Source organism: Cylas formicarius, unplaced genomic scaffold (assembly GCF_029955315.1).
Source record: "Cylas formicarius isolate icCylForm1 unplaced genomic scaffold, icCylForm1.1 PGA_scaffold_8__14_contigs__length_24414737, whole genome shotgun sequence".
Classification (NCBI taxonomy): domain Eukaryota; kingdom Metazoa; phylum Arthropoda; class Insecta; order Coleoptera; family Brentidae; genus Cylas; species Cylas formicarius.
The window spans coordinates 23,606,223-23,633,233 of NW_026844361.1; the positions used below are offsets into that span (position 1 = coordinate 23,606,223).

Genomic DNA, 27,011 nt, shown 5'->3' on the forward strand with positions numbered 1-27,011 from the left:
AAATCGATCCGTTTCAAAACCCGGCAAGTTCGCGCAATAGCAAATATTTTTATATTTATAATTTTATGTGATCCGTTTAACCTATTTTTCGATGTTTTTTTAGTTTTTGGTTTTTATTTATACTTACGAGCGAAGCCCATTTGAAGGTTACAATAGAATCCATAAGAAAGAGAATGAAAGGGTGACCACTAAAGGTCCTAAGGGTCAGAAGAAGTCCGTGACTTCTAACCGATCCGGATGGCACGTGGAATGAATGCAAGGATAATTTCGTGGATAAGTTTGATGTCCCTTTGATGTCTTCTACGGGAAATATGCGGCAAGTTGAGCATGTGACACGGCGACGCATAATGCAAGTCTTCATTCAGGAAAAATTTATAGTCGACTGACTTTTTAACCATGTTTTTTTTTAAAAACAAACCAGGTTTTGTACCGCCAGACGCTGTTCGATCTCAATAGAGTGCGGTAAACCTTTGTTCGACTACCGAAAGCGAAAACCCTTTTCTCCCGTTTTAAAGAGAGTTTTCCTCGTTTTTAAAGAACTCGACAAGCTCTCTAACGCTTACATTGAAGGCATTGAGTTTTATGAATAAAAACGAGCGTATACCGTGTACGTTAAGCTCCAACACGGACCAACAAACAAAAATGTTACAACTCCATGCCAGATATATGTGTGATGGTTAATAGCAACACACACCGAGGTTGACTATAGACCATAAGCGCCATCATGGATGTTATGCTCGTGCTCAACTAAGACCTCGCAGCTTCAGGCATGCAAGAAATATGAAAATACTTAATTACATCCAAAACGTTTCCATTACTTTATAAACTTCTTAAAACCTGATTATAAAACTTTTACTCTTGGGGTTATATATAACTTACTTCAAAACCCCTTATAAATATGATATGAAACCTACAAAAGTTAATAAACCTCATCGCCCAGTGGGAAACTTTTATAAAAAGTGCGCAGAGGCCAGTGGCTCAAGCCACTAACCAGAACGACCATCCTGGTGCTCAATTTTAAAACACAATTTTTCAGGTCTTTGAAATTGCCACATTTTCTTAATAATGCGTTATCCAAATGGTAATTAAAAGTTCTAGTAATAATAATTTCCAAATCATTCACCAGAGACACACAAACGACCACTATATCAATTCTTCTAAACAATTTCGCACCATCAGCAAAGAGCAAAATTTGACTACCAACGTTGGAGACGATATCATTAACGAAAGCCAAGAATATCAATGGCGCTAAATTGCTATCCTGGGGAACGCCGCTACTAGCCATAAGCCTAAGCGATAAGTGACCGCGAAACTCCACACGTATTCTGTTATCCAAGCATCCTCAGAGAGTTTGTTTGCTGTTGGAGGGTTACCAAGTGTTTCATTTGGTTGAAAATACTACCATGCAGCGACATCTCGAAAGCCCTCGCAAAAGGCGATAATATCGATACGGCTTTGTAATTGGATACATCAGATGCTTTTCTTCCGGCCTCCTTCCAGACATCTGGGAAGGTGAACAAGGAACTCTATCAGGACCACAAGATACTTTGTGCTTAACTCGTCCTAATGCTCTTAATATAGTGCCATCAGTTAAGTGATCAATAGTAATACGTGCATTGGAAAATACATTAACTGAGGGATCTGCGTCGACGAGTCTTGTATACCCCCCTAAAAAACTTCGCAAAAGCATTATCTCTTCAAGGCTGCTGTAACTCTATTCCCTGCATGTGAAAATCTCTGGCAATTCCTTATTATTATGACTCGGTTATGACTATTTAAAACACTGTTAAGTTGATAAATTGGTTAAGGCTTTCGCGGCCCGTTGATAAGCTATTATCTTCATTCGGGTTTAAAGGCCGTCGTCGATTGGAATTACTTCCTAACGTTTCGCTAGCACGAGTGGCGAGCTTCTTCAGAGGTCCTTCCATCTCCGATGTTGGACGTAGACTGACGATTTCTCCTGCGCAGGTTGTATTTATGCCGATTGGTGGAGGGCGGGGCTTGTTCCGCTTCGGTTGGTCTCGGGATATCGATCGGTACTGCTCGGGCGTTCCTAAGGATCGGGTTCCAGATTTGGTTGAGTCTAAGGGTCTCCTCCTTTCGGTTGAAATTGTGTGGGTGTTTTTGAATCTCAATGGCTTCCCTGACTAGTCTGTTGTGATAGCCGTTGACCGATGCTAGTAACTTACTGCTCTCAAAGTGTATCCTGTGTTCCCCGCTGCCCAGTGCGGGTTCAGCCACTGCAGACTTCTCTGTATGTCCTAACCTGCAGCTTGCTTTATGCTCCTTAAGTCTCGTTCCCATTGATCTCTTGGTAGTCCCGATGTAGACCTTTCCGCATGAACACGGAATGCGGTAGACTCCTGCAGCTGAAAGTCAACCCCTCTTGTCCTTCGCTGACCTGATGGTCTGCTGGATCTTCTTTGTAGGCTTAAAGATTGTTTTGATGTCCTGTCTTTTCAATACTCTGCCAATCCTGTCGGTGACACTCGGAATATACGGCAGATATGCGTGGGAGGTGGAGGGTCGTTGTTCGGTATCCCGTGATCTTGATGATCTTGAGTTCATTGATCTCTCGATCTCCCTCTTACTGTAGCCATTTGCCTCGAACGCAGTTTTTAGGTGTTCAAGTTCCATCTGGAGGTTCTCCGGTTCGCAAATCCAAAGTCAAAAGTATGGGGTTATCAGAACCCTGACAGAACGAGCCCGAAGGATTTGAAAAACTCACCAAGTCCGGTTTAGGTATGCTAGGAGGTGTGTAAATAACAAAAACATAAACTCTTGTATAATCCAGACTAAATGTATAACCCGCCAGATCTACCACACTCGTATTATTCCTAATAATATTTAAATCTGCAGCAGTTGCCCTAAAATCAGTCTTAACTGCCAACATGTCGCCCGCACCACGCGAAACTCTCGTAATAATATCGAGATTCGTACTACAGAAATTTATTGTAATAATTTTTATAAAAGTCGACTTGTTTTTACCTCTTTGGATTGTCTCATTACAAATGCTATGTCACTACAATTGCGCTTACTCAAACGAATCCAACCCAATGGTGCAGACAGTCTGCGGCCATGCGCTCCACAAAAAAATACTGTACACGACAAAAACATAGAAAACACCTTATACAATTAAGTTACGATGTAAGAAAAGGCGACGCTACATATTTAGACACGAATCTCACGAATTGATTCCACTTGAGAGTCATAAAATTAAAGTTATTACTGGAGCAAGTTGGCTAGCGTGTTGCGGCTTCCGCGGCGGATACATGGGACAGAAAAATTTGATTACCGTTCCCTTTCTAGATTTAAGCGGTATAGGGGTTTATAATTACCATTATAAAACAAAAAAACGTTAGACATTGGGAAGTCCATGTTTTAAGGTTGTAAAAATGTTGTGGGTAAAGCGAAAATTTTTGAGTCGGAAGTTTCCATCTAGTCTTTGTTCGTCATCAACATTTAATAGTTTATGTTTAGGCGTATCCTATTTTTTTTTATAATATATAATCGTCCGCCATATAAACGTCGTCGTGCCGTTGACGTCGGAGCGATACGAAAATTATTCGTCACGCGAGGCCGATCTCTTTCACCCGCCCGACTCAATTATTCCCGTTTTGCATAATCGGTCGCGTCACTTTTCGCGAAGACTTTCAAAACGCGTCCCCTCCCCGCGGCCGTCGACGCGATTTTATACCGCGAAACACGGCCATCGTACGTGTCTCGTAATATACGTGCTCGTCGTTGAGCAGCGGACGAGCACCTTGTATCCGCATAGGAGTTACCATTAATCACGTCGGTCTCTATGGCGACGAACGGCCACGTAAATCTCACACCTCTCCTACGCGTACCAACTGCACCGACTACGAGAGAATTAACACGGAAACAAACTTGCTGGGTTTTGTTTGAACGCGTATATATACGCCGTGAAAACGTTGTCTCTCGATGTTGGCGTAAATACACGGGAGTTTTGAGTTCTGCTTCGCATAATAATTCGGATTCCTCGATTTCTCGCGATAATTATACCCGTTTTCCGACTATATAACCACGTTTAAACACCTCGAAGAATACACGGTAAAATGCATCTCGCTGGAATTGAGGTTAGGGTTTAACGTGATACGCGTTGATACTCATTTGCTGCATAAAGCGGTGGCGCAGCAGACCTTACGCAATGGTGTGAGCAAAATGGAAAGAAGAACTCTTCTGCAGCCTGTTCCCGGACAATCACTAACATTGGCCGCATTCAGCGGACGTAGCAAAGCGTGTATGTAGAGGTTACGGTGGCTTATTTTTGTTTGGGTGTCGTTGATTTTGAGATTTAGATTTATTTGAAGGTTTATCTGGAAGGTATATAAGTGGAAACGTCTTTGTACTCTAGTACCTACTACATCAGAAACTAGTAGAAACGGGCCGTATGGACACTTTAATTAAAAGCGAAATGAGGGAGGATAATTTGGTCAAATGGCTTTGGAATTAGCAAAACCAATTCGAATATTTGAGGATAATGAAGGTAATAGGTGCTCAATACCAAAAATTAGAAGTATTACGAAGACTGTAAAAATTTACATAATAAGTGCAAAATTTTATTTCTTTCTTCCTGGATTTTCTTGCTTCTTTCAATGGCGTTTCGTAAGAGGTTAATTTTTTGTAATCGAGCTTCCTCGATATTTGTCAGCCTTCTTCGTAGATAAAACGTTCCACTCTTTGACTCCCTAGTCTTAGTACTTCCAAAATGAGAACATGTTATAAGCGTTTATTTTTTTTTTAATTATACCAATAAAAAAAATTGTTGAAACTTACCTATAGTGTCCTTATAACAGGAACTGCTGTCGGGGTTATTAGGTTGGATAGGTTAACTGTTTCGTCCTCCCTATGCATTTCATCAACCTGGTGATAATATTCCTAATAAATTCTACCCCTTCCAGTTTTCCTTATCGTGTCTTTGATGCCTGTGTAGGTTTTTTTCATTTCTCCATTTCCTATCCAATATTTCTTCAGTTTAGTGATAATGCATTCTGCAAATAACTTAAAACTATTTCATGTGAGTGTAATTTGCGTTTAAAACAGATTACCGTATGTTTGAAAAAAGACATACCTTAATACTATCTTCGAAAAGTCGTGGGGTATTGGTATTAAAGGGGGGCGCCCTCGCGGGCGTCCAAGCACTTAGGCCACCAGATGGGCCCGTTGTGCCCCCAGGCCGCTCTAGAGGGCGTCCAGAATGCCGCCCCTCCTGTAGAAGGTCAGCAACTCCTTTAGCCCAATACCGTGCACTGAGTCCGGATCGATCAGGGCCGTTCCGAAGACTCCCAATCTTGCCCATGTCAAGGCAGGGCACTCGGTGAGCAGATGATACGGGGTCTCCTCCCCTTCCATGCACCACCTACACTCCGGGTCGTCTCCAATGCCTAGCAAGCAAAGATGCCTCCTAAGCCTGCAATGTCCTGTGTAGGCCCCTGTTAGTGCTCTACACTCCCTTCTGGTCAGTCTAAGCAGCTCCCTGGTCCGTGGAAGGGCGGGCCCATCCATCATAAGCCTCGCCTGCCTCATTCCCGGAGCAACTCTCCAGCCCCCCGCGGCCCGGTCTCTCGCCCAGGCTTCGAGAGCTCCCCGCCTCACACACGGGGCGATCCCCAAGCGGGGCTATGCCTATGCGAGGAGCCCTCCCTGGCTAAGGCGTCCGCTGCCTCATTGCCCCGGATACCGGTGTGACCCGGGACCCAGACCAACGTGACCTTTCTCTCCTCAGCCACCCTCCTCAGTACCCCTTTGCACTCCTTTATCAACAAGGAGCGCGTACGCACTGACTTCAGCGCCATGAGTGCCAGATAGAATGAACAGTGACCTTGAACTGCAACAAATATTTTGAACTCGGCTTAACAGTAAGGATTCACTGTTAATTTTTTTTTCGAAATCAATATCGCCGTACTTGTCCGGCTGGACATTGTTAACGTGCACGTCATATGAGGTTAATTTAATAAGTTCAACATGGACATCTACCGGTTTATCTAGCGAACTATCTAGGAAAAAGAGCAAATATATCTATACAGTTGTCTTCCGGAATAAATAAAGAGTTCGAAGAGCGTGAGTCCTTTTAATAAGACATTTAAGAGGTAAGTAATTCTAGTACTTCATGGTTTTTATGCATTTTTCTATAGTTAAATAAGAACAAACGTTCAGATTTTCACATAAATATATTTAAATGACAGCTGTTTCGGCCTTTATCAAATGCTTTTGATCGCAGTGCATGTCACCATGCACATTTGCGAATTTAGTTTAAAGTGGTAGAAACTAAATATACACTGAGGCAGGCCCAGACCGCCGAGGCAAGACGCCTTCGTTTACACTCTCGCACTCGGGCAGAGCCTCGGCGAGAGAGCACAGCTCCACTCTTATTGCAGGAGAGAACGTGTTAGCATAGTGTCTGGAGTCGACGACAGTGATTAGTTATTTGCTAGACAGCAAAGCGCAGAGTAATGGTTTTACGAGAATAGTTAAAGTTTGTCTTGGTTCACTTTCAAAGTTGTTTTGTAAGTTTCATAAGTGAACGAAAATCAGGACATGTGTGTGCAGTTGGAATCTGCACTGAATTTATTTTTCAACGGGATCTTAGCGGCAGTAGATGCTTAAGTATATAAAAATCGCGTAAAGATGCGAACCCTTTGAATTAGAAAAAGTGTGCATTAAATTTGTATACTTAGCTAACATACTACTAATATATTTTGATCTGAAAATAATCAATAGTAAATGTATTAGTGAGGACAAATTAATTATATGAAGAAACCAGTAAAATGTCTCTTTTCAAATTAAAACTAACGTACTGTTTCGAACCTACGCTAAACTCATCCGGGTTCGATAAACGCGGTGGTTTGCGTAAAACTCAAAGGCTCTTAAAGTTTTCTTCACCAAAAATTATGAAGTCACTATTTACGCACTACTTTTTACTGTACACACTAGTAATTTCAGCTCTGTACGGCTTCCATTTTCGACTGATTGATTGTCATCTAGCGGCGCTTCGCTTTTATGGAACGCAATCCTACCAGACTCGCTTACTATTTAATTTATAAAGAATAAAACTAACCAGATCGATATTGCAAGTACGAAACTTTCGAAGTGCGTCCCTGCTTTTTGGTAATGAACGTAAACGCTCCAAATTAAATTGGTCCCATCTCCGCGATGGGAATTCGGCCGAATGCGGGAGTATTCGGGTATCGGTCGGTCGAGATGAGAATATTCTGCAAGAAATACGGATCTATCTGGCAGAGCGAAGGGTCGATGAAAACGTCAACTTCGAAATTGTTTCCGAAGATGACTGGAGATGCGCCCTTTAAGTTCCTAAGTTATCGGGCGGAGACGACGACAGCCAGACGGCACCACTTCGAATCCAGGAATCTACTGACTCGGCGATTACGTTGCCGGCTCTGCTGGATTCCATTAAAACCTCACTGCCTTTCAGTATTCGGAAACGCTTAGAATATTCGTCAACAAAATCGCCCAGAATCGACTTAACCGAAAATTTGAACCGCACGAAAAAGTTTTGGAAAAAAAGGCGCAGGAAAGGAATGACTTATCTCCGTCGCCCCCCGGAGCGGCGGCCGGAACCATCAATTCAAATCGCTTCGGCGTCGCTTTTCAAATTAGATCGTTTTCATTAAAACAGATGAACGATAGCAAGCGATTAACAAAAACAAACTGCAGCGTAAAAGGCGATATTTGGAAAGCAGTGGCTTGCGAGATATGATCTGTTCATAGACATAAGAAAGTGACCAATTGCTTTTGAATGGGATTATCCAAGGGTGGTCATTAACATACAATGCAACAAGGTTATTACCTAAAATTTCGGAATTTAATTTCAGGTAAAATAATTTTATACCTATCTGTGTTTAATCTTCTTTTGTCTGGTATACTACTTAGTTTAATTTAATTAGTAATCATTCTTATTTCGTGTGTAATACAGCGTGTGTTGAATCGTAATCGTAAATTTTGTAAAATATGTGTGAGTCTAGTGTATCTCAGGAGATGCTCCCGCCCAAATGTAGAAAACATTATTCTATTGAGACCAAGGAAGTTATAAACAATGTTTATTTGACTCTCATAGAACGCGGTGCCAGCAAGCAACCATCTTTAGAAGAAACGGCCACATTGACAAAAATTCCAACATCAACAGTATGGAAAATTGTGAATAATCCCATTTCAGCGAGGAAAAAAATTAGGATGTGCAGAGAACAACAAAGGCGGAAAAGGGTTGGGTTCACTCAACTGATAAGTGTAAAACAAATGGACTTTCTCTGTCTGCGAAAAATATTAAAGATTCTTCTCTGGATTACCATGAAGACCCCTGATTTATTTGAAAGTTGCTTTAAAAACAAACTAGTTCCAAACATTCCTTCCTCATGTGACACAAAAGCAACAATCCAAGACTACATGTATAATAACGACATTTATTTTCACGAAGATTATACCAAAAAGCAAATTAATTGAGGTTCTACAAGGGTTGAACCTACAAAAGGAATACGTCTGTGATAATTATACAAGAAATCTAGGGCATACAGTTTTACCACCTTACCACTGTATATTTAATCCCAATGAACATGTTTGGCACCAACTGAAATCTGCCATTCGCCATAACAATGTTTTTCCCCGTGTTAACTCCAATGTCCTCAAACTTAATTGTATTTTAGATTTAAACATCCATGCATACATAAATAAATAAATATTGTTTAATATCTTTCCTAACAAAACCCCAAATAATTAAATTCTAAGCATATTTCATTCTTACAGCTTGCCCGGGTCTTTCCTGAATTCGTATCAGTTAGTCACTTTCTTATATCTATGAACAGACTATACTAACTATTCAATTTGATATTACCCTACGTGCGTCGAGCAACGAATTGGATTGTATATTACGCCAAGCGGTTAGTTATCAACTCAGTAAAGATTGCAAGATAAAAGTTAATTCAATTCGATTACTATGAAAATTTCACAGTGCGGGGGCTTTTAATCAGAAATAAGTTCTAGGCTATCAAATAAATGTAAGGCTGACGGCGTTTGTTCATATTTCCGGAGATAATGGAGTTAGTACACAATGCTTCATGTTGCTTAATGCTTGTTATAATAATGATTAGTTATACCCCAAATATGGTTAATCAGATATTTCGGTGTTGACTTATTTCTAAAATCGTAATACAGATTCAAACAACGCCTACCGAACAACAATACTCCATGTTTTAAAATGGCGTGTATCGGTTTATTTGATGAAGATTTAGTTATGAACGCCCTGAAGCGTAACAACAGAATAGACAAACAGCCGCGAAGTTGGACTCCTCCGAATATCCGTGACGTTCCACAATTGGCGACTTCATTTAATAAAGATAGACTGCATAGCAGTATTGAAGACATTTTCGTTAAATTTAGGCGGGAGCGTATTCAAATTTTTGTTCAATTTCAATGACACATTTTAATTTAAAATGATTTCTGGGGCCGATACTCAATACGTCCACATTGCTATCCTTTTTCGACGATGTGTTTATTCTTAAACGCTGGCAGTACAAAACATTAGATGCGATTCAGATCTGTTAAATCAAAACATCGGAGAGACCACGTGGACAGCATGAGGCCAGTGAGGTTAGCAAAATGGGTCACTGGACGAGTTTTTTCAAACTGGAATGTATTATCATGAGGCACTGGTTCTGCAGAATGTAACTATTTGAAAACAGAGAAAAACCTAATACACACTTCTTCGAAGCCGGACCACCACGAGGCAGTTCGCTACAGCGATAGCGATTTCTATTAACCAATGTAGTGCCGATATCTACACGCTTCACTCGTTTTTCTAAAACATTTAACGAGATCTAGGCATGCTTTGACAAAATACTGCCGGAACGATACGCCATCTTATTTAAATTTTGGACCGACACTCACCTTTCCCACAGACGTCTAGACCTATCTGGCTCCGTTACCGCGCTCTATGGACAAAACAGCGAAACCGCGGGACGCTTATACCTTTAAAAGATTCCGTCTGACAACAGTGAAAACAGAGAATCGCCATTTTTAGGTTAGGCAAAGTGCGAGTTATCCTTCTGATTGTTTGCCTGTTCCGTGGTGGTTTAACCTCCGCTCGCTCCCTGCGGAATCCATTGGTTATTTTTTCGTGGGATTTTTGTTGCTGTTTAGTGAATCTCTTAAAATGCTTAAGTGTGCCGACCTCGCAGTTTTCTCTGTTCACGCCGGTAGGAAGCGGGATGGACCCGGATGGTCCGCGATGGAAGCGGAAGGAAGCCGGGTTTTTTTTGTATCGGTTTGTTACGTGTTGATCTATGACCAAAAGAAAAATCCTCCGTGGATGCCGGAAAATGGGCGAATGACCACAGCAGTCGTGCCCAGGCGAGAACAAATCGTATTTTTTCTCTCTTTGTTCTGTGGCAAACTACACATGGAGAACAGTGTCGACCGGTTCTTCTACTTCTGTTGGCCAAGACTGCTAGGATTCGGCCAATGTCTACTGGTTATCTTGAAGTGACGCGTCGTATATGCTCGGTCGTTCGCCTACGACGTCGTATTCAAATAATACGTTTCGGAGGACGTTTTACGGCGGTCTTATTGAATCAAACGCTCGGCCCAGGCCGGAGCGACGATAAATTGCGGCAAAATTCCGAAACCGGTGTTATGAATATTTCAAAATACGCCGGAAACGTATAGAAGACGGCGGGCAAAATCGAACGTCGCTTACGACAACGGATTAGATTGGTGTTTTATTGTCCGGACCGGATGCCGTTTTGTATTTTAAATCGGTTGTTCGACGGATTCACCCCGGAGACGCGTTTTTCGGTTCGCCGTGCCGACGAATAACGCGTACTGTTTTTCATTGTTGAACGGCGTCAGTTTTAATTAGTTTCGGGGATTTTCCATGGCTGTGCAAATTTTCCCAGTTTTTGCTCGATGGAGCATCGCGTCCGTTGCCGCGCGTGGGAAAATCCCATTTTTCCAATACATGGAATTTTCACGTAATGGTTTTTCGTTCCATTTAGATAGCGTCGACGTGTAAGCGTGGGACGATCGAATCGTGTAAATATCCGACTGCGAGCAAGGTAAAACTTTGAAAATTTTAATGATAATAATAAAGACGATTATTGTTTTCAACTTTCCAACGACGAAATATAAAGTTACAATTAACAAGATGTCAAAACTGTCAAATATATAAAAAATTTGTGCAAATTTCCATGTTACAAAAAATCTAACCTACACCTAACTGCCATTTATAACAAAAAGTGATAACGAAAAAGAAGTATAGATAGAAGAAGAAAAATAGAAAGCACAAATTGCATACGTATAATATACAGAGCGTTATTTAAAATGACATCATACAATTTAATGAATGAATTTAATGGCCGAAGAACAAATAGCATTGTAATCCAAAATTCCTCCTAAAATTTCGTGTAAAATGTTTGTCCTACTACCGGATCCTTCAGCGGGATGAAATAATGGCAAATCTCGCACACCCCGCGTTTAGTAAGCTCAAATATAAAAAAACTGTTCCAGAGGGCTTATTAATTAATAACTATCTAACATTTTTTTTCTCATCAATTCAAACCCCAAAAAATATTTTTTTCATTATTAGTAATTTCGGCATCGAGAATTTTGGTTAGTTTCCGTCCCAAATATTATGTACCAACACCCTAGCGATGTATATCGCTAGGGTGTTGGTCTCGAAACTTTTCAAGTTCTAGTAGAGGAAATATATGCTTGTATTTTGACTTTCTGAGTAAGAAACCGTACCACTAAAAGAAGTTTTGTTAGATGTTTACAATAATAGCCTAGAAGTTAGCGGGAAAATCGGTGATCGGGATATTTTTTTTAGAATTGGTGAAAAGAAACATAGGAAATGCAGACCAGTTTAAGTAAAGTTTATCCGCGAACTAGGTAAACAATATCTACCTAAAAATGTCAGAAAATTGAAAAATTCAGGCATTGGTATTGGTATTAAAGGGGGCTCCCCGCGGGCCACCAGATGGGCCCATTGTGCCCCCAGACCGCACTAGAGGGCGTCCAGAATGCCGCCCCTCCTATAGAAGGTCGGCAACTCCTTTACCCCAATACCGTGTAGTGAGTCCGGATCGATCAGGGCAGTTCCGAAGACTCACAATCTTGCCCATGTCAAGGTACTCGGTGAGCAGATGATACGGGGTCTCCTCCCCTTCCATGTCTCCAATGCCTAGCAAGCCAAGATGCCTCCTAAGCCTCTACACTCCCTTCTGCGAAACACAGAACTTTTATCTAGTACCGAAACTGCTTATTAACAAACTGTTCCTTTAAATTTGAAAACGAAAGAGATTTAGTTAAGTATTTAAGGTTATGATTGTTAATTATAACCAATAGAGATCTACCTTGGGATCATCAACTGTTAACTCATTTAAGCGCACACGGAGTGAGGTTATGTGTTCTCTAAATGGTACATTACAAATAAAACGAATACATGCGTTTTGAAGACATTGCAAATAGCTTATTATATTGAGGCAAATACTGATATCAAACTGTAGAGCAGTAATTAGTTCTTCACTAAGGTTATACTGACATAGATATCAACATTTTGCCTTTAGAATTGACATGTGTATTAAATATGTACCCCATTCATTGTTAAATTGTGACTGGTTACCGTTGGCATGTATTCGTTTCTAGTTTATATGCAATTGGCCCGTTCCCCCTCCCCTTAAAGTATCCGCGACAGGGTAAAAATCAATTGCGAGCTTGCAAATTCGAAACGCATAAAGCGGTATAATTGATTGCGGGTCAATCGATGTCGCGCGCTCGAAAACCATCTACTAGATGACACTGATAACGAGCGATTTAACAGCAATTGACCAATACCGTAAGTGATTTGCGGGACGCGGATAATGGACGACGCAATCGGGTTAATGGCGGGACGGACGTTTCGCGGACGGCGAGAAGATTTCGTCTCGAACGTCGTCCGTCCGTCCGTTCGCCGAAGCGGACATTATTTTCTCTGCGCTTCGGGACAATTCGTTGGCAACAATAGAGCCGGACGTCATTGTACGCGCGACCCATTTTTATTAAGCGCGACGCCCCCCCCACTCCTCGTAAATTACTGTCCGGTTGGTTTGTCGCTGTTTTTTTGTTTAATTTTTCAAACATAACGTCCGGAAGCAATCCGTTATAGTGTGCGAGGAATTAACATTGGTTCTAGTTGGGTACAAGCGATGACGTTTTTGGACCAGCAACCGCACGCCTTGTAGTTTATTCGAGACTACTTAACACGCAACTCATTACTCAGCATTTTCTACAAAAAAATCACTTTTTTTTTCGTAACAATAATACGTTATCAGATAATAGGCAGCACAATCATTGCTCCAAATGCCTAGACTTCCGTATCTCCTTCGGTTCTTCTTAGATTCTTTCCATTACCAGTACGCCGTTGATGTCCTCCACTCTCAGGTCTCTATCTTAATGCTTCTCGTCCTTAGAGGCCTCCATTCCAGAATTCGTTTTGACAACCTATGAAATTGACGTTTGAGCAGCATATTATTGGTCTTTGTGAGTAGCTCTCCAGGGTGGTGTACTTGTTGCGCGGTTTGGTCGGCGCAATCCCTCAAAGTATAGTCAGAATGGTATATGTTTCACTCTATTAGGGATTATTATATACCGAAAGAGTGTTTTCGATACAAAGGCGAGCCAGTTGAATTTTAGGGATGACGTAAGAGCAAAGTTTAAAGATCTCCAAATATTAGCTGTTTCATATATTATATTTATTCGGCATTAAAGTATACTAAAAGCAGCCAGGATCAATATCCCCTTCATATTAATGTTTGCCAGCATCTCACCAGAAACAGAAATGATATGTTGATTAACTACTCAAGAATTGCAAAGAGTAGAAATTATAAGGACTATTATGGACTTAAATTATTCAATATATTGCCTCTAAGTGTCAGAGAACTGCCGCAGAGACAGTTCTCCATTAAGGTCAAATCACTTCTTCTTCTTTACCAATTTTAATGATGGTTGGCGTTTTTTATGTCATGTCGCGGTGCCTTTGTAATTATAGATATATGTAGATTTTGCTTAATGTTTTTGCTCACTTGTGTAAAACGTCAATAAATAAGTTTTGGAAGCGTTGTGGTACACGGTCCCGGGATAGCAGAATATTTCCTTTTGGGGGACGATGTTCTTGTGAATCCTGATGCGCATCAGCGTAGGCGACAGCGGGAAGAACTCGACAATGTTCGTTTCTTCGAAATTCCGATATTTTTTTACTCGATGTGAGTGATTACTACAAACTTTTTCGATTGAGTCGCGCCCACCAGATTAGCACAGGGTTTTTAACTATTCTGTCATTATTTTATACGGACCTTAGATCATAGAAGCGCGAAATGTGGAACAAACACGGCTGTGTTGCCAGATTGCTGATTTCAACGGACACGAAACCTGATTGGTGAGCTATAGGCAATTTGGCAATGGGATATTCATTAATATTCTGAAGGCAAATGGGTTCTGCATTATTAATTGAGATTGATCTTATTATATTTGCAGAGAATTGTTTATTAAAAAGAAATAGAAATTGCTGTCACGTAACCGCATAAAGATTGGAAATGTCAATGATTACCAAGAAATAAGTTTCTAAGCATAATACTATATATATTACGTTGTAAAATTTAAAAATAAAATCGCTAAAGATATATTATATTATAATATATTCTTGTGCATGATAATTTTTATTACTTATTGTTAGTAAAACGAAAGTATTGTGTACATTTGATTTGAAAATCAAACCATTTAAATTATTTATGGGACAGATATTAAAATAAGCGTCACCAAATATTATTTTAAATGCTTAAAATAACAATTTAAACATGCTTCAGATTTGAAACGAAGAGGCCATCATTATAAATTCTAAGTAATATACCTTTTTTCTCTTAACGCTCTCCTTAGAGTAGAAAATGATTTCATTCGAATTTCGCTCCAACCATAAATAAATTAAAAATAAATAATTAATAATAAATTAATCAAATAATAATATTAAAAAAATAAATTAAACCGACTTTTTAAATCGTTCGACCTAAAATAAAACGAACAGATTTTTTTGTAAATCATACTCAATTGCTTTTACTTTGGTTTTGATAATAAGAAGTAAGAAAACCGTTAAAAAGGTTTGAGCGTGATCTTACACTATCATGTAGAGAGAATTTCATACATTTTCCGTTAATTGATTGCCGATTTTTATTTGTGATTTTGTATCTCTATACAGTCAATTACGTTATATGAATCCATATCTCTCCCACGTCCATTCTTTCCATAGCTTTCCATAGTTGTTGTTGGAGGGCTTCAAATTTTTGAATGTAACTAACCAATAACATGTTTACCGATATACTTCAAACAATGCACAACTGAACTGGCTATAATGGTGTATGTTTCGCAAGTTTCGGTTCGATAGAGACTGAATCTAGACAAACCTGTATGACTTTTGTATAAATTATTCGAAGAAAGTCTATCATTATTGTAAAGTAGTTTTGATCTGTACGTGAGTGATTTGACTACATCTAATGTGTGTTTATCTGTTCTCGTTCGTAACAGTAATTTTCAATGTTCAACTAATAAAACACGCTATTTATTTATTTACTGAGGTACAGTTTGGCTTTAAGCGAGGTCATTCGCCATACCAATCCTAAAGAAAAATAATCTCGCTTTTCTATCGACCATAGCCGTAGCTCCATCTCCGGGATTCGATCGTCTATTATCTACTGACCCATAACTTCCGACGAGATGAGTTATCCGAACGGGTTTAATTCGTTCCACTAATAATCGGCGTCGAAGATTGGGAGCACAGTTGCCGAACAACTTCCGATAACGATGGCCCGTTTTCGATTTAAACTCCAGCCATGGCAATAAAACTTTTATTGACTCGCCGTTATCTCTTTAAGATTTTCGTTTATTGTCGGTTTACAATGCTTAATTAGGACGAGAGCGATGGAGCGTGAAATTTTTCGATAACATCCACGAAATCGGATTTGACGTTCGGGTACGTATACCGAGAAGCACTTTCAATTAATTTTCGTACTTAAGACAATCCGACAGAGGTACGAAGGCGGTGGGGTGCGCCGAAACCGTACAAGTAATCTACTAGTGAATACGAAAACACACAGCGATGCAAGTAGTATGTCTAACTTGATTCTGAGTGAACCATGACGGTAGTTCGTACTTCGTTTAAACATCGTCATGCGTCTGAATGTTTCAGCTTGCTAGTAGGTATTTAGCAGAAGTGCAGAAGCAGAGTTATTAGTTAAAATATTATACAATATCAGATTTCAAAAGACTGTGTTTACAATAACGTAATTTCAAATATCATTTTGCCTTTAACCATGCTAAAGCAAAAAGTCACTAGTTGCATCTTATTTTTTTATTATACTTTGGTTTACTTTAACCTCACGAATGTTTCAAAAGATGTTTTTACATTTACTTGGTTAGTTTTAGAAAAAAATCCACTTTGTATAATAATAAAACGAATCGGTGTCTTCGGATTGCATCCCGAATAGCGTCGGATTTCGTTGTAGCCTAGTCGATAGGCAAACAATGTTACATTAACATAAATTGCTTCGGGGACTGATTATACTCCCCAACCGCCAGTTTAACGTCATTACTATGGAAATTTGAAACTGATGATGGATGGGTACCAAAGTAAACAGATGTACATAATAACGAGCTCATCCCGTTCGCGATAAAGTATTTTTTCCCGTTTCGTTTGGTCCGAAATATTATTCGCAGATCCTCCAAATATGGCCGTCGATTTATCTGACATATTGCCATCGCACGTCATAAAAATGTCGTTTGTCAGGCAAAAATCGTCGCAAAAAAAAATCGACGCCAATTGTGTGTACCTCACCCACCCAACCCCCCGAACCTATTGGAAAATGTAACAAATGACGTATTTCGGACGTTATGAATATTCCAAAAGGTTTTGGGGCGATGCGGAGGGAAAAAGCCCGGCCATTCAAAAGGCAATTTCTCTTTTTTCGGCGCGAATGCCATTGAAGAGACGAAAACGGCGTCTTAAATACGTCGCTGCCGGAGCAGGAGAGGGGGAGGTGCTTTTAAAACGGAGAAAAAGCTTTGAGTGAATGAGCTTACGCTCGAGGCGAAGGGTGAATAGATTTGTTTTCAGGGTAAATAATTCGCTGGACAACGTCAACATTTAGTTGGCTTAGTCATGTCTATCTTCAGCACATTCAAAATCCTTAACATAGAATAGGGCAATGCAATATACCACAATCAAGACTAAAAACATTTTTACAAAGATGACAATTGATATCTAATCTGAAATGCATTTTTTGGAAATCCTTTTCTCAATGAAATTGAATTGGTCCGGAGAAGATTTCTCAAGCGGCCGGGTTGTGTTTGCGATGGTTTCTACCGATACACTGGCGTTGATTCTCAGTTGCTGTCGTAAATATTTGGATAATGAAATTCACTTCTCGGAAGCTGCTTGCTAACAGGGTATTACGCCATACTCGCCATCTCTAAATATAGGTTTTTTAATTGTTAATCATTACTAACGTTCTGTCTTCACGTCCGTGAATAGCATTGACAAGTATTAATTTTACGTTGTATTTTCTAATTAATGGCTTGTGAATAAAATAACTGGAAGCAAAAATTAATGCAAATCTTGATAAAGTATTCATGTAGCTCTGCAAGCAGTATACTCGACCTTAGACAAAATGAATCATACCGGCCCCACCTTAAGTGAGCAGGCACTTGTTAATTTTGCCGATGAATTCTTATTCTCGAAGTTAGTATTCACAGTTTTAGAGCCCTTTAAACTGAACAACACCTCAAGAAAGTTCGGGTATTACCTCTCTGAGAGTTTTATGAAGAATGCCTCCTTGGGAACTAAAAACTTGGAACTACGGATTCTGCGCAGCAAAAAATCCGTAAGGAAATGGCTTTGACCACCAAACATTTTTTCTTGGACACAATTTCTGTGAACTTGGAAGAGGATAGAATGCAATTGCAAAGAGGGTGGGAGTATATTCATCCAGTTCGAGAAACGGATTGTTATTTTGACACCAAGATCAATGGAGTGATGTGGAATACGAATGAAGATACTTTAAGCATATGTGGCCCAATATGTTTTTGACGCGCTAGGATTTACTTGTCCCTTTATTTTGCTTCCAATGCTGAGATTACAGCACGCTTGGCAGGAATCGTTAAACTTTTGACATGCCAGCCGATGAAGAAATTCTTGACTTTAAGAATTATTCTATTTAACATGGATATTAATATCCAGATGAACTTGTGTTGGAAAAAATCCACTGTCTTAAGGTACAGTGGTCCAGGACAATCCAAAGCGGCTTTTTCAAACGACCCATAGATGGAGTGGTTTTTGCGGGAAACTCATAAGAATTCTTAAGGAGTTGTTGAGAGAGGTGTTAGGACGAGCTGTATTAAATTAAGAGGTTTTATCGGCTTTAGTTTATGATTTGAAATCCGTAATAAATTCACACCCTATTACTTTCGTGTCTAGTGGCTAGTTCGCAGGTTATGGTGGAAGAAGTTGTATTAATTGGTGACCAAGGCAAGCATGTTTGGCCGATTTGACGTGTTGTCGAAGTAATCTAATCCCAGGCAAAGATTTCAACCCAGGGATCTTCTGGAATGTGTGGATCATCAATCTTTGGGGGCTAATTTAAAAACGGAAGAGGTGTTCGACTAGCCGGTGATTGTAAATGTTTGATGGTGGCTGAGAGAGTTAATAAAAGCAGTTTACCCGCTGGCTACAACGTTATAGTGACGCGTGATGGACGTATAGGTCACTTAAAAGGTTTGGGGGTCAGATTCTAATTTATTTATAGATTTAGGTGAGGTTTTAATTAGATTTGTTTATTTCTCATGTAATTTGCTTTGTTATTATTATTATTACTCTATTATTATTATTACTCTAGCGATCGGATGTTTTGGATATTTTTAAAACACTGATGCAAATCTTGGCCTCACTGCTATTCCATGAAGAATTTTAACATCGTCATGGGAGTACTTAATACCCTAAGTGACCAAGATGTTTTCTGAAAGATATCAACATCAAACATATACCTGAGTGAAATACCCTTACTGATAAAAAGTCAGGTTAATAGGAAAATGACTGGGCTTCAAGTTGGCATTACTGTTCAAGATGGCGACCGATTTAACAGGTCTCAAGTGATTTATTCTCTGTTTGGTTTGGCAATTCATCATGAATAGACTCACGCCTGAACAACGCTTGCAAATAGTGCAATTTTATTTCGGAAATAATGGTCCATTCCGTCCATTTTATCGTCGACAAAATCGTCGATCAGAGCAGTTAATTTGATTAACCATGGAACGTTTTCGAACCACGTTTACTCTTATTGATAACTCGCATCCCCAGAGACGAAGAAGCTATTGCTGCTCTAGAGCGTAGCATTGAGGAAGACCCGAATGAGTCCATCCGCCATCGAGCACAGGAATTGGATCTGTGTCCATCCATTTTATGGAAGATTTTGCGGAAGGATCTTGGTTTACGTGCTTACAAAATCCAACTCGTGCAAGAATTGAAGCCGAACGATCATCAAGTAAGCGAATTTTGTTTATCGATGGTTGAATGGCTACGTCAACAAACAAAACTGCCGCATTTGGAGCTAAGCTAATCCTCAAGCGTATTTCGAAATACCGTTACATCCAGAAAAACTGACTGTTTGGTGCGCTTTAAGGGCTGGTGGAATTATTGGTCCGTACTTCTTCAAAAACGATGATGCCAGAACGTTACAGTCAATGGTGATCGGTATAGAGCTATGATTACTAACTCTTTCATTCCTGAATTGAATAACCATGATGTCCAGGAGATGTGGTTTCAACAATCGATTTATTGAAAGACGATCGCCTAATTTCACGTTTTGGACCTGTGAATTGGCCTCCAAGATCTTGTGATTTAACACCGCTAGACTACTTTCTGTGGTCAATGCGGATAAGCCACAAACGCTTGACCATTTCGAAGACAACATTCGCCGTGTTATTGGCAGAAATCGATAATTCAAAGGACCTCTTTGCATTGTATCTCCAAAACAATTCCAAGTCTGTCGGTTTCTTCCTCTAGACCCTGTACTTTGATCCAGTAGGGCTTTTTCTTTAATGTTTTTCTTCAATACATCGACGAATACATAACGGCTCCGAATTGTCACCAAAATCAACAACACCCACAGGAATTTACGAAATAAAAATAGCAGGCATAAGTAAAGCTATGGTTGATTCGTGATTTGAATTTAGCCAAAATATCACATAAAATAAACCCAAATATTGGGTGGTAGGGCGTGTTTAAAAGTAATTTATATTCGTATATTTTTTTTTTGTCTTCAATTAATGTTGACGGAATAAAAGCCGTCTACCAAGGGTAAATCCCCTTACCGATCGTATCGAATTCATGAATAATGTTTAAATTAATACATTTGCGAAATGGCCATTATTCCATCTATAGTCTAAAAACATTCGGTTTAATTGCATTGTTTTTGCTACGACCCGCGATTGTATTTCATTGCATTTGATTAAATATTTACGTTAAATGTGATTTTATTATTTTTTTTTAATTGCTTGCTACGACAGCAGCGAATATAGTCCCTCGCTAATTCCAACTCCAGAAGGCTGAATAAAAGACGGTGCAGATGCCCCCTTTAATATTCCGGGCTCGTATTTCTGTCGCTGCGATAAATTGTTCCTTTATCAGTCAAAGGCGGGCGCGGTAATTTCCCTTTGAGGTCGCCTTTATTTGAAACGAAAGTGTTAAAATGTGTGTGAGTACGTCTATCGTTCTTTCAATCGTATTAAGTTTCCTGCGATAGGCCATCTTTATTGGTTTTCGTGGAGGTTTTCCTGCGACAGACCGACAAGAACATTGCAGAATCCTACAGACAGACGGGTCCTCGTCAGGCAATTGAAGAGCTGTCACAAGCACTTAACCAACCTTGGTCGACCATTCATTCATTTGGTACATATAGGTAAGAGAAGCAGAGCAGGTGTTTGGGTTCCGCATGACTTATCTGCGGCAAACAAAGCTAATCGGACATATGACACTCCGAAACGCAAAAGGCAATGGCTGTTCCCAAATGAAACACCCAACCGACTGCGAAACCGGGCCTTCACCCAAGGAAGGCTCTCTTGTGTGTTTGGTGGAGTTTTCGCCCTTTGTTAACAGTTGGATCGTGTCAACCAATCTCTGACCAAACAATGTCCAGTTTTCGAAAACAGAAAAGGCATTATTCTGTACCATGACAATGCCAGACCACATGAAAAAATTAACGATCTGGGTTGGGGGCTACTACCTCATCTACCATACTCACTTCAAGCTTCCTAGCTGGAAAGAAATTTAACAATGTGGATGTTGATGTTATTCGTTAAAAATAAAACAAAAATATATGTACTTAAAAATAATGATAAAAAACGATGTTATTTTCAAACAACAGCAACAATAAAAAATATATTTAGATTTTGAACCATTCCATTATCTATCGAAGAAAAGATATTGTTATGGGTATAATTGGTATTCGGAAAGCGTGAGGAAATAGTATATTATGCAACAAGTGGGGTAAACGGCATTTGACTCACGAGTTTATTTGACACGAGCGGAGCCCAGCGGAGCGCAGCGGAGCGAGTTTTTAATAAACCAGTGAGCAATTTTTACTCACCCTGTATATGTTGTTTATGTCCTTTTAATTGAAGAGAACGTTGCTGATAAAGCCGTTAAAAGTAATGAAACTGCGAATAAAACAGTTTCTCCACCCTTCTACGAGAAATACCGAACGGGCAAAAACCCTGATGAGGGAAAGTCGAAATCGGCAGTCATTTAATACGGACGTATAAAATATTTAATAGCGACGGCGGACCACTCGTGAACCGAATATAAATGAATGTTAAAACTGTGTGGAGGGGAGATGAGAGGGGGGACCAGAAATTAACAAGTTGATGTGTGTTTTTGCCGGGCGCGTATATATACACTGCTCGACCGGAGTTGCTAAACCCCCAACTCGATTTGATTTGAAGATAAATGGAAGACGGTGAGGAAAATTTCATTTAAATTTACGTTTACGTGATAATTGGTAATTTACCCGAGACGTCCTTTTAACAAACTTAGTGAATTATAGAAAATTAATTTTTCAGATTTAGCCATATTCTCGTAGTATCAAGATCATCAATATTTTATCACTAGTTTGGAATTTTTTTCAAATTTGTGTCAAAAGGCGCTTCTATCGCGTGGCTATGAACACCAATAAAAGAACTGTTGTGTACATAATAAGTGTTAAAAAAGCTTTTCTGCTGTAAATTAGATTTTGTTATGATGCCTTTTGGAATTGCTAATCCTACTTGTTTGGACAAACTTTCTTTACTATCTTTATTAATTATACCCTTGAAAAATTAAGGTGTCATTCAAATAAAGATAGTGAAAGTCCAAACAAGCCAGCTTTAAGCAATTGCCCAATTAAATTGTTTAAATTAATCAATTTCTCTTCTTGTCTAATTTTTCAAAGAAACTTGCACTGGCTACTGTAATGCTTTTTACAAAATTTCTGGATTCCTCCTGCGTCGGTTTTTCAGTCAGTCAGTTTCAGTCAAGCTCTGAGGACACCAACAGGATGATTGGCGAAACGTCAGCAATTGCGACTAAGTAAAAACCGACGCAGGAGGAATACAGAAGTTTTGTAAAAAGCATTCCCTTCTTGTCTTATTACAACATTTTCCACTGTTTATTAACACAAATCAATATAAAAATGGAGGTCTCGGTCGCGTGTTTGTTTCGGGCAGCGTCTATCTTTAAAAAATTATATCCCTCGTTATTTATTTAACGCGAAGAATAACCCATATACAATATTTACGACATTCGTGTGAGCGCTTGTTTCGATGCGTTGGCCGAAAAAAATCGGGACTGGGAGAGAGTGGGGGCCGTCGGCGATCGATTCATTTTTAATTCGTTTTGAGCTATCCGCTCGTCCGACAAATTCGTAAATTTTCTCGAAAAAATGCCTGTCGTGACGCGTCGCATTATAAACTATCGGACATTACGCTGTTGTACGTTTTCATTTTTATCGATGGTAGACAAGACCCCTTATATTTAATAACGAGCAGCCGTCCGAAAAAATCAAATCCGAGCCATGGTATTTAATTCCTGATACGGAGCAGTCCGCTATTATTTTGCGAAAAGTTGCAAAACAGGTAGCTGAAAGAATGAACGGGTATCAAATCATGTCAAATTGATTATTGTTAATTGTTATTAAGTTTTGAGATAATCAGATAAATAATTTAAAACAACATTTGTCCTACAAATAAAATGGTAGGTTTTTTCAGTCCTACACTGGAAAATTTCGAAAATTGCCCTTAACTTAAACGTGGTATGTATACATACACATGCTTATATCAAATCGGCGGTATATATTCATCATCAACGCGCATGCGCGTAACCTAGCAACGTAGTGTCCAGCGCACGCATACAACATACATTGTGCATTAAAAAGTTTTGTTTACTTGGCTTGTCAACACGTGTTAACTAATTTTCTTTTATAACATTTAATTGTGAAAGTGATCATAGAGTGTATTCTTTGTAATATACCCCGTGATAAACCTAATTTTCGTGAAAAAAGAGGGAGGATAAAAAAATTTGCCTGACCATTGGGATGGCGATGTAATAGGCTACCACTTTTGTTGTTACAAGGAGTTCAGAGTAAAACCTAAATATTTATGTTATGAAAGGTAAGTTTATACTTTATTTTTTAAGTAAATGTAAAATGAAAATGTTGATTTTTTTTTAATTTTTTATTTTATTTATTAAGAACAAAAGATGATATCAAGAAAGGAACCGTGTAAACTGTTTGAAAAAAAAATATAAATGCAAAAACGATAATGAGTTAATATTAAAAAAATATATTGTTGGGTTCGATCGATCTAATTTAAAGATTAAAAGGACTCAATATATTTGCAGCTTGTGGTGTAATTCACATATGCAAAATCCTACTGACAGGTAGCCTGAAGATTACGGATGGACAATTATTAACGGCAAATACGAGTACTATTGGTTTAATGGTCCGCGAAGTCCATCTTTTGTTGAAATTTCTGCTACACATCCAGGTAACCAATAAATAAAAAAAATTCCCGTCAATTATTCAGCAATTAACGAATTTCTTAATTATTTTATTACAGAATTCGACTATATGAGTGACGTAATGGATACCGTCGAAAGAAACATCGGAGAAGATGAATTATCCAGTGAAACTGACGATGACGACTTGTCAATAAATACATTTTAATTAATAAATAAAGGTTATTTTATCAATTTTGTTTTTCCTTGTATTTTATAAATATTTCACGTTAACAACAAATAACAATAAATAAATAACAAAAAATAAATGTTGATTTCTTAAACAGCATCATACATAATCGCTGTAGGAATATTTTAAGAACAAAAAAATATTAAATTGTAGGACTGAAAAGTCCTACTAGTTTATTTGTAGGACTATGTGATCATTTGTTTATAAAAATTATTAGCAAGCTACGGTAAAAAATTAAGCATGCTGCTCATCACTTGCCCATTTGTTTGTAGGCCAAGGCCAAATTTAATTTGAAATTATATATTTAAATATCTATAGATCTAGCTAAAAACTAACTGTTCATACCTGTGTGGATAGTGGATACAACGATTTTCGTAGAGGAAAAAGTTGGACGTCTTGATGAAATGAAACAATTTCCAAAGAATTAGCTTGTTGCCTAGCATTTTCAAAAAAGTCCCGGACTAGAAATTTTTTGCAGTCTTTATTTTTTGATACAAAGGAAAAAAATCGTTTTTCTTTGCTTTCTCTATTAATACATTAAATTTTGATTATAGTTCGTATTAAAAAAGGTCTGGAAATTTTGTTATTGGACCTCAATTTTTGCGCAGTGACTCACAAATATTTGATTACTTTTTTCTATGTTTCTTACCTCTCCATCTCAGGGTCGTGAAAAAGAAACGCATTAATTAATTGAATTCGTAATTTAATAGTGAGGTAAGACAATGCCTAGGCTAGCTCATTAACACCCGAGAAAAATTAATAAAGTAGAAAAGGAAAAAAATATATATATACTAAACCAAAGCCAGGTTGGAAGGCGGTGAAGGGCACTTCGGTCAGTCCCGGAAGGTGGTAGGTAGGCGCCACGTGATTCGAAAAAAGTAGACTTATCAACCCGAGGTTCCAACCCGTAAAGGAAATAAACAAGTGAATCACGAACAATAATTTATTTCCTTCAACCTGGTGGTAGGTGTGAGTGTCAAATCTCACCTTCAAGTTTTGGCGGTGCAAAAGAATGTAAGACACTATAATTTAAGGCTATAAGTTCCGCAAACCGTTCTTGAAGAGAACAGGCCACTTAAGCTACCCAAACCTCAAGATGTCCCGAACGTTACACAGCTGTCTGTCACTATCCCGGGAACCAAGCCAAGATGGAATGGTGGCTCAATGGGACAGCCGCAGGTGGGCAGTCTCAGTTAACCCAGCAAAGTCCGTCCGGAAAGCCTGCTGCTCGATAAGGGAAACTCCGCAACTAAACATGTACCCAAGAGACAGCATACACTGCAAGACACCAAGCCTGGTCTGGTATTCCGGTGAAAGAAGAAACCACGTGGAAGGTTTGCGGGAAACGGAGCAACAATACGTACAATACTAATTAAAAAAAAAAACCCTAAAATAAAATCGGCATAAATTGAGGAACACTGATTAGGTGGCGAAATGGTTCCAAAAGGTAACTTACCTCGATTCGAGGGTTTTCTGGAAATATGGGGCAATGACAATTCTTTTCAAAATCCCTCGTTGAGGAAGATTCCCATTCCAAACTCCAAATAGATCCAAAAGTATGGGAAATCATAAATTAGTGACCAATTTACATATCCCCCTCTTATTGGGGTAGCACTACCGGCTCAAAAAGAAATCGGTCACACAAAAGAAAATCTGCCACAACCCCAAGCTTCAAAAGCCAGCGTACAAAATGCCGGACGATTCAGACAACCAGTTTTATTAAAAGGCTAAACGGGCACAAAAAATTAGAGGGAAAACGCCACTCTTGCCAACCTAGTCGACGGTACGCCGCCAGTAGAAAGAACAACCGAACTATATCTGTGGTGATGGCCGTATGGCCCGTGCCAAAGAATCGAGGTTGCGTCAACGAGATCGAATTACCCGAACGCTATCTATGGTGGCGACCGGACGGCCAGTCACAGAAAATCGAGGAAGAATAGGTTAAGAAACAAAACAATGTTTACTAGGCTCGCCAAGGAATACCGAAGCAATGAAAAGCAAATGCGGTCCCTAGTCTCATAGAGTGACAGATGGTAATGGTTATGACTCCTTCTAATGCGCAACTAATACTCTGTTTTTTGCATTAGTATCTCTCAGTAAACCGGTGTCACTTAAGAGAAAACCAAGCGAACAAGGGGCCACGCACACAGCCGTTGCAGCATAAAATATTTATGGTTCGGCAACACAATCGGCCGGGGAGTACAAGTCCGAAACTAAAGGAACCGAGTCTACAAAAGAACGTGTGTTCAAATTGCAAAATCGATATGAACCTAATAAACAAGAATTTTAATTGTTAAGAAGCACTCGCCAAACAGCAAAATGTGAAGGAAATGGACAGTACAATTAATTCTACAAGGTACTAATAAAATAAACCCGTTACTTCGCAAATGTGCCAGCACTGGTACTTTAAAAATGCTAAATTTTACCATTGAAATATGAAACCGTCACATGTTATTGCCAATAACGGGGACGCCTTGTAGTCATCATGAACAAAAATATATTAAAAACAACAAAAATCCAATATGGCTCATATTATTTGACTTGCACAAACGGAATCCGGTACGTACCTTTCGCGCAAACTAAATTTAGTGTCAAATCGTGTCTCCGGGGACTCCCCTCGCGCGCTGGGGATTACTTTAAAACGCGTTTAAAACGTCTTTGACTCCGTCGCTTTGAATTCGTCGTGTC

General features: G+C 39.2%; 1 protein-coding gene and 1 long non-coding RNA gene across 2 annotated transcripts in view; both read left to right on the plus strand.

Annotated features, from left to right (window-relative positions):
* The window catches only part of LOC132706375 (uncharacterized), a 55,994-nt gene that overhangs the window by 20,000 nt on the left and 8,983 nt on the right, over positions 1–27,011 (plus strand). The gene's annotated exons all lie outside the window — the stretch shown is intronic.
* LOC132705869 (uncharacterized) lies at positions 23,564–24,308 on the plus strand. The gene is made up of 3 exons (XR_009619523.1): positions 23,564–23,748; positions 23,978–24,123; positions 24,196–24,308. It is a non-coding gene; the product is annotated as an uncharacterized LOC132705869 (long non-coding RNA).